The sequence below is a fragment of the Episyrphus balteatus genome, chromosome 3 (assembly GCF_945859705.1).
Source record: "Episyrphus balteatus chromosome 3, idEpiBalt1.1, whole genome shotgun sequence".
Taxonomy (NCBI): domain Eukaryota; kingdom Metazoa; phylum Arthropoda; class Insecta; order Diptera; family Syrphidae; genus Episyrphus; species Episyrphus balteatus.
Genome location: NC_079136.1, coordinates 88,753,350 through 88,763,081, shown reverse-complemented (window position 1 = coordinate 88,763,081; position 9,732 = coordinate 88,753,350). Strand labels below are relative to the sequence as shown.

Sequence of the window (9,732 nt, the reverse complement as noted above, 5' to 3'; positions counted from 1 at the left end):
GATTATATTGATAAAAGTGCTTTTACTGTTTCTTTTGAAATTGGACATAAGAAATTTTAACCATAAGAGAAAGTAGGTACCCAAAATGTAGGAGGGTAGCACTTTTCCTGACTAGCCGACGGACGTCCCACTAGATTTAAATACATCGCCCGATAGTCCATCTGCACCAACGGTTATTATTCCAATAAGGTTTGTAAAATATAAATTCAAAAAATCCATTCTAAAATTTTAAAAATTTCTGTATTGAAAAAAAAAAATCAAAACAAAATGCGTGCATTAATTTTTTTTTTAATATTCGTCGAGTTTTATACATTTTCACTATCAAGCCTAGTACGCAGCTGAAGCGAAACGAAATTTTCCATACAAAATTTCTTTAACGAAATCTTGAACGAAATTAAATTTATTATTTTCTGATGGTTTTTCTTGAATTTTTCGATTTGTACATTTATTATTTTTACTTTGCTATAATACCCGATGGTATTTTTGTTAACAGGTTCGCTGTTGACTTTGGAGACTTAAACATTTTTCGTTTCGCTTCAGCAGCGTACTAGGTTTTAGATCCTATATTAGCTATATACATTGAAGCAAATGTATATAAAGCCAAATAATCAAAATTATAAGAAATTGGACAAATATTAAACAAATAATATTTAATGTGCATTGATTTTTTTTACTACTATATAAAAGTTATATTTTTCAATCGTCCAAATTTGGATCATCATTATTTCAGCTTGTAATATTGGTTCATATATATGTAAGTCTTACTTTGGCGTTGTCCGAATGACGAAATTATTATTCTTTTTTCCCCTCTCACTTACTCTTTTGTTAAGTGGTTATTTATTCATGAATTAACTACATTTTTATCAATTATACCATTTTATTTATTGCTATGCGAATGTGTAACAAAATATTCCTGAAAACAAGTATTCGTTGATCATTATTTCAAGCTCTGTTCAAATCTGTCAAATTAATCAGTTCAGTTTTTGTTTTAAAAAATCAGACAAGACCGCATATTTCTTAGAAAAAAAAAAAATACAAACAAACAAAATATTGAAAGAAGCACGTAAAGCTCATTGCGGCTTGATTTATGCAAAAACGATTTATATCTACAATCAATGGCTAAATTAAATTATACTGTTCAGTCGTTTATCAACAATATTGTCATGCAATGAAAACAAACTTAAAGTACCTACCTGTTAAAGATCTCTCAACAGAGATAATAATGGTAAGTATATAAATATTTACTTTTTCGAATATGGACGAAAGTGTGGAATAACACACAATACACCGAGCCACATCGATTTTGTTTAATTAGTAAAACGTTCAGGTGGTTTAAGTAGGTATTGAAGTGAACATAATATTTCACTACGAACAATGCCGTCTTTACCATAAGGGCACACGGGGCCCGTGCCCAGGGCCCCCATTCTCAGGGGGGCCCCGAAGGAACGAATATTATATTCTCAAAACATTTTTGTCGGTCAGACCATCTACCAAAAAATTTTAGTTTTTATATGGCAACCAAACAATCAAATAAATTTTTTTCTACACCTATACGGAAAATATATGTTTTCAAAAAGAAAACAAACTATGTGGCGTTGTATGCGGACAAAATTTTAAATCCAAACCACCAAACCCAAATTCAATTTTCAAAAAAAAAATAAGACAATAATATTTTCAAAAAACAAGAAAAATACCTTTTTTTCCACTGTAGGTAAGATTATTTATTATTTATTAATAAAAACAACGAATTCTCTTCCATTATCTTTTTCCTTAAATAATAATTTCGTTTGAAGTTTGCAAAACTGTCAAATTTGTAGTGCGTGTTAAAATCAGTGTAAAAATATGAGTAATTCGTATTAAAAGACGAAAAAGAATCAATTCGTCGGCAAAAAAACATCAATACATTTTCCGTTGGAAAATGTTTACGAAAAAACTATTGTCGGCTCGTCGACGGTACATCAATGTTTTGGTTCAATGGAAAACGCCATGGTACAATGGTTTTAATTTGAATTGCGAATTGCTCTCGTATTTAAAGATTGACACATAAAATTCATTAAATAACTTTTAAAAAAATTGTTTTTCAAAAAAAAAAAAAATTTATTTTTTAAATCCAAAAATAACACCGGCACACAAAAAAAAGTGTCATGTACCAGGAACCAGACCTATCTTTCTATATGTTCTATGAATTGGAATTTCAAGTCTGTTTGGCCCTGTCACCCTCCAGTTTTGAGTAAAATGCAAAAAACTCAAAAAAAGGAAGTTTTTTTTACCTTTTTTGGGGTCATTGTTGCATTTTTCTCAAAACTGGAGGGTGACCGAGAAAAACGTACTTGAAATTCGGATTCAGCGGGTCCAAGCACTAGAAAGATAGGTCTGGTTCCTAGTACATACAACTTTTTTTTTGTGTGCTGGCACTGTCGCGACATGTTGCTGTCATCCCCGGCACACAAAAAAAAAATTTCCAAAATAATTTTTTTTTTTAAGTTTTCTTAGTTTTAATATCAGTATAAACCTTTTTATGTAAAAATTTTCATTAAAATCGGTTGTGTCGTTTTCATTAAGAAATCGTTCTATGGCAAGTAGGTACCGTTAATAACGGTCCAAAAAATATTTTTCTTCTTTCCAAAGTGCAGCCTTATTTGCAGCAAAACATATTTTTTTTTCAAAGCAAAATCGTTATCCGTTTTTGAGAAAATTGCAATATCTCGAAAACTTTATATTGGAGATATCCGTTGAAAAAGAGACATTAAAATAAAAAGGCAAAAAATAAAAAAACGGCTCTTGAAAATTACGTAGAAATCGTATGTACCGAGTTTTTAGCAAATCTATCAATCCGTTTGAGCTCCTTTTTCCAATTCTTCAAACTGAAACTTATAACGGATACAGGGTACAATTATTGGTAGTGGCAACGATTGATGTCTCGATGCACGTATTATTGGCAGCCCCTTTACTTTATATGAAACGATATATTGGCACCCCTTTTTAACCATAACCATTGCCTTTAAGGTTTAAGCCAACCATTGTACTTATTTTACTTACCAAAAGGGCCCCAAATTCATGTGTGCCCAAGGGCCCCAGGATAGTTAAAGACGGCCCTGACTACGAATTTTTAGATATTTGTTGTGGTGTTTACTTTTTTCATTATTATGGTAGCCCCTTTAGATTACTGTCAAAACATAATAATTTTTAAATGCTTATGTTTTTTTTTTTATAACTTTTACAACGCATCATGCATACCAAATTTCAAAAAGTAAGCGGTAGGTATAATAATTACACGGTGTAACACTCAAAAAATACGCGGGCGGAGACCTATCAGGTTTTGTAGAGCTAGTCGCACTGAATACGAAACGGTATTTAAAAATCCCCTAACACCCCCAAAATCTGGAGTTACGGGCAAAAAACGGTTTTTTGGACCTTCGCCCATTGAAAAAATTCTAGCTTCGACAATTTTTTACCCATTTTCGATTTTTTTACAGTTTCTGATAGAAGATAAATATACCTTTTTAACAATGTATAAAACATGTAACTCGGTTAAACCACTTAGAATTTATAAGATGTCAAAGTTCAAAAATTCAATTTTTTTTGTCATTTGCCCAACTTCGGCATCAATTTAAAGTATATGTTTTCAAAACAACATGCTATTTAAAAAATATATTCTAAAACTATATCTATTTTCCAATTGATCGAAGTATTTTTTATGAAAATCACTTCAATATTGGCTTAGAAAAAAAAAATTTTCGATTTCAACCCAGATACAGAAATTCGAACTTTTAGGTATAGAACAAAAATGTTGTTTCGGCACGTAGTAGGATAAGTTGGGCGCCAGGATTTGATGAAGGGTTTTTGTAGAGGAGCTGAATACAAACATTTTTTTTCTTTGGGAGGGGGGTCTATCTCCCCCCGTTTAGGTGGGAGGGGCATTTTTCTAAAAAAAATTATCAAAATAAAAAAAAATTATTAAAAAACAACGGCAACACTTACAGTAATAAATGATACCATTTCCAAAAGGCAAAATTGTGCATTTGATTCTAATTTTTAAATCAATATAATATTACCAATAGTTTTTGAAATAATCGATTTCAAAGTTAAAAATAGGGGAACAAATTTTTTTTAAAACTCATTTTATACTATTTTTGTCCAGACTGCGAATTTTAGTAAATAAATTACTTAGACAGAAAACTGCCTCAATTGATTCCTTATCGAACCGTGAAAACTATATGTTTCTATGTCTTCTAGTTTTTGGGAAAATTGAAAAATTATTTTATCAGATTTTTCTTTTTTCAAAATATTTTTTGTTTTTATTTTTTTTTATTTTTCAATTTTCTCAAAAACTAGAAGACATAGAAACATATAGTTTTCACTGTTCGATAAGGAATTAATTGAGGCAATTTTCTGTCTAAGTAACTTATTTACTAAAATTCACAGTCTGGACAAAAATAGTATAAAATGAGTTTTAAAAAAAATTTGTTCCCCTATTTTTAACTTTGAAATCGATTATTTCAAAAACTATTGGTAATATTATATTGATTTAAAAATTAGAATCAAATGCACAATTTTGCCTTTTGGAAATGGTATCATTTATTACTGTAAGTGTTGCCGTTGTTTTTTAATAATTTTTTTTTATTTTGATAATTTTTTTTAGAAAAATGCCCCTCCCACCTAAACGGGGGGAGATAGACCCCCCTCCCAAAGAAAAAAAATGTTTGTATTCAGCTCCTCTACAAAAACCCTTCATCAAATCCTGGCGCCCAACTTATCCTACTACGTGCCGAAACAACATTTTTGTTCTATACCTAAAAGTTCGAATTTCTGTATCTGGGTTGAGATCGAAAATTTTTTTTTTCTAAGCCAATATTGAAGTGATTTTCATAAAAAATACTTCGATCAATTGGGAAATAGATATAGTTTTAGAATATATTTTTTAAATAGCATGTTGTTTTGAAAACATATACTTTAAATTGATGCCGAAGTTGGGCAAATGACAAAAAAAATTGAATTTTTGAACTTTGACATCTTATAAATTCTAAGTGGTTTAACCGAGTTACATGTTTTATACATTGTTAAAAAGGTATATTTATCTTCTATCAGAAACTGTAAAAAAATCGAAAATGGGTAAAAAATTGTCGAAGCTAGAATTTTTTCAATGGGCGAAGGTCCAAAAAACCGTTTTTTGCCCGTAACTCCAGATTTTGGGGGTGTTAGGGGATTTTTAAATACCGTTTCGTATTCAGTGCGACTAGCTCTACAAAACCTGATAGGTCTCCGCCCGCGTATATTTTAAAACCTCATTTTTGTAACACCGTGTTATTTTTATTGACCTTGAATAAGGTGCGTTGATGGAGGTGACCACTCGGTCATTGAAAATATCAAAGCAAAGTATTTACCTTGGGCGTTCGTTTGACAGACATAATGTTCGACTATTTCCTTAAACGGATCAATGAAGTTCATTGTGCGCATAAACCAGTAGACAATTTGGCGGTTATTTTCATCTATCGGATTTAAAAAAAAGTTTTATATTGTCTATGATATATTTTGCTGAATAATAAATTGTTCAGTATTTTTGTTTTTGAGGAACCAACTAAAAACCGTTAAAATCAAATTTCATGCGTCCCATTGAAAGATAATTTATTGAATTATATTCTTTGGCAGATATCAATTGAATAGTGATGACTGATGAAATAACAGCAAAGAGTGCGAAAACAAAAACATTCACTTATGTAAAAAGGAACCATTCATAGTACAGTGACCTTATCTGTCACTGTCTATGGGTCAAATCTGGTAGTTTTTGGCAGAGGTGTTTCTAGTAATGGCTCAATAAAAATTCTTAGTTTTCGAACAGAGGGGTGTCGAACTCAACATTGAAAAGTGTACAAAATTTAAAATACCTAATATTAAACATTTTTATTCTTTGTTGTTTGTTGATCTAAGGTATAAAATTAAAATTTTTGACATGATTTCGAGGTATTTTTGAATGTTTATTCCAAAAAAATCTAAAATCAAAGCTATCTGACGTCTCTGAAAAAAGTTATACCTGTTTTTCATCTGTCAACCCATATTATTACAACAGTTGCAAACTTACTACCGAAAAACCCATTATAGTTATGGTAGCGGAACCAAATTTTGCATGAAGGTTTACATATCCATTATTATCATTAAGAATCAAAACAATGCAATGAAAAAAACATTTATATCTATGAAAAAATGGTATTTTTTGAAAAAAGGGGAAATTTTGGGAGAGCGCTAAAAAACATCCTGGTACATTCTTGGAATTAGTGTTAATAGGCTTATTTTTTTGTTTCTAACTTTGTTTGGATATTCAATAACTTATGTCAATAATCTAAAAAAATCTCATGTCTGCAAGACCCAATTTTCCTGGTTTGAAGATAAGGTGCAGATTAAAAAAAATTTAAAAAAACACTTAAGATATTTGTGTCAGATCAACGTGAATAAGGTGCATTACTTTTCAGGGATGGTCAGATTGACTTGTTTGTGAGTTTTGTGGAAATAAGTGTTAAAAAATACCTTTAAATCATGTCTCTTATGTTGGTATACATATAAAAATCTAAAGCTTTCGTATTATTTTTTTTAAATCTGCACCTAACTTAGTTTAACCTAAAAATTAAGACTTGCGAACATGAGATTTTTTTTAGACTTTTGACATAAGTTATAGAATATCCAAACAAAGATAAAAACAAAAAAATTAGCCTATTAGCACTAATTCCAAGAAAGTACCAGGATGTTCCTTAGCGCTCTCCCAAAATTTCCCCTTTTCTCAAAAAATACCTACTATTTTTTCATAGATATGATTTTTTTTTTCATTGCATTGTTTTGATTCTTAATGATAATGGATATGAAAACTTTCATGCAAAATTTGGTTCCTTTGCCATAACTATTAAGGGTTTTTCGGTAAAAAGTTTGCAACTGTTGTAATAATATGGGTTGACAGATGAAAAACATGTATAACTTTTTTCAAAAACGTCAGATTGCCTTTATTTTAGATTTTTTGGAATAAGCATTCAAAAATACCTCGAAATCATGTATCATTATGTGCATATCTAGATTTCGCGGTTTGAGCCTTAAATCGCGACTTGCGGCCATGAGATTTTTCTAGACTTTTGAGGTATGTTATACATAGAATGCCAAAACGAAGGTATTGAGCAAGAAAAATTTCTATTAGCATTCATTCCGAGGTTTACTCTTTTTTTCACCTTATTTGACTGTATTAACAGTAAATGTAAAAAAATTAGAAATCATCATTAGTCAACTTAAGAACTCTTGAAAGTTTTCAGCCGAGGATTATTTTCTAAGTCTTAAATCTTGTTATTTTTTTTGAAAATAAAAAGAACAAATTTCTTTTTTTAAAACCACCGCTTTTTTTGTATTAACGATTAAACGTTATTTATAATCTTTTTCCACGCAATATCGTAAAAAGGTTATAGAGTTACTGTGTCTAAGCCTTTTTTCATTGAAAGAGCTATTTATAGAAAAAGCGACAATCGATATGGTCTCACAATTCTGGTCTGTTTTCATTTTTTATCTGTGTGCCGGCCGGGATGTTAGTAAAGTTAATATTTTGCTAAAAAACATTAAAAATAATACAATAGGTAAAAAAAAAATAAAATGATAAGTTTAAACCAAGTTTTCTAAAATCTATGTAACTATTTTTGTATTAGATAAAAATAAAAGCAAAAAATCGTATTTTTTTTATTTTTCTCTCTATTTTTGAGGTTATACCAAAAAATGATTTTATAAGAAATTGTAGATAGGGGCGCACACACAATTGGGGCAAGCGGGCGGTGCCCCGGAACCCCCGACCGACGCACATAGGAGTATTCTGACAAAAGTCGATTTTCTAAAAATCAAAATGGGCTCATATGATGTATTTTTTTTCAAAGTCAGCTGTTTATTTTCTGGATTTTTTATTCTAATTTATGGTGATTTGGTGAGTATTGTTAGGAGATTGATTGTGAGCGAGTGTGCTTTTAAACATAACATTTTCAAATGAAAAATACAATTGCAGGTATTGAATAATAATTAAAAAGTAGTTTTGGAAATATTAAATGTTTTTTGTTCAATTAAATGACAGTGGGAAAAGAGTGGCCATATAGATATATTTATTGCTTTTTTTTAAAGTCTAATTGCTTTGTTATAGTATACCCTACTATTGTGCTTCGATACATAAATTTATGATAACTTTGATTATTCTTTTAATTTAATATCAAAAATTTGGGTGCGAATTTTTGCGATTAACAAAATAATTTCCGAATGAAATTTTCACTTTTAGTAAAAATCACTCATACGCCCTACGTGTTTTTCTTCCTGGTTGTTAACATTTTCCAGAATTTGTTGTTATTGAACTTAATGCATTTGGATTCACTAAGCATAAAAATCACAATGGTTCCATTCTAGAAGCTCTATTATATTAGATATTATAATTTTTCACATTTTGGGTGTATGAAATATCATACTATTATTTTTAGTTTTCTTATCACAAGCATTTTTAAAGTTTTTCAACTTATTTACATAAAACCGCATTTCATTGCATAAATAATAGTTTCTTGCAACAATAAATTGTTTTACTTCAAAAAATAATTTTGTCCAGGTTATTGATCGAAATACTAATATGTGCGACGACAGGGCCCCGACTGGAGACAGAGAAATAAACTTATTATAAAAAAAAGTAACGAAGCTAAAAGATAAGATACTTGATATGAATCACTTCAGACACAAAAGAAAAATTATATTCTTCAGTGTAATGCATAATGCATTGGTAGCCCGCCACAATATACATAATATTTATTTAAAAAAAAAATACAAAATAAATTATTTTCTTGAAAGAAAAATTAAATATTATCTTAGGGCCGCATAACTTCTTACTTACTTCCATAATCTTAGGTTAACCATTGAAAATGTAAAATAAACGGGCAGAGTCGACATAGGTTACAGTTTTTTATTTCTTATACCAAATTGTTTGATACATGAATTTGAAAAAAATAAAAACTCGTTAAAATTTATTGAAATCGGAGAGAAAATTCAAAGTATTTTTGAAGTTATTTAAACTTCTCTATCATCGTAACATTGGTTTTGATCCAAAATATCTTACAGATTAAAAAAAATTGGTACGTATACGCCATAGTGAACCAGCAATGTACATAATTTAGGTGCTTGTGATTGTGTTATTTGGAGGGATGTTTTTAGTACAGACATCAGTAGTGCAGTGAGTAAAGTATGCAGCTTTGAAATGCCTCGGCAGTCGGCACCAATTTTAGATTTTTGCTTTCTCCTTCAGATTGTGCAACTTACGAAAACAAAACATTTTTCTTTTCAAATGTAAGTCTATAAATTCCATAACTCAATTTACCCAAAGCATAATTCCATAATTCAATTTAATTAAATCACTTCCCTAAAATTTTGAAATTTTAGTTTAAGTCGTAGGTATATAAATTTTTTAGTTTACTTTAGTGTTTTTTCAGAATATCAGCAATATAACTCATCTCACGAGGAAAACTAATCTATTGAACTATTAAGCTTGAAGCAGTCATGCTTTAATTTCAGTACAAGGATAACACTTTTTATTCCTATTCTCACGAAGCCGCCTTTTTCTCGAAATCAAGATATTCTTCCAAAAGCTTTTAAAAGCTTCAGCTTGTCGAAATCTATGAACATCTTAAGGTTTAAATAACTTAGAATTACTTAACGATTTTCATTACATCAAATATTGATGTTAGTATA

At 29.8% G+C, this 9,732-nt stretch overlaps 1 long non-coding RNA gene across 1 annotated transcript; it reads left to right on the top strand.

The window, feature by feature from the left end:
• Positions 1-960: 960 nt before the first annotated feature.
• LOC129913827 (uncharacterized) lies at positions 961-5,927 on the top strand. The gene is made up of 2 exons (XR_008772097.1): positions 961-1,225; positions 5,650-5,927. It is a non-coding gene; the product is annotated as an uncharacterized LOC129913827 (long non-coding RNA).
• Positions 5,928-9,732: the final 3,805 nt, after the last annotated feature.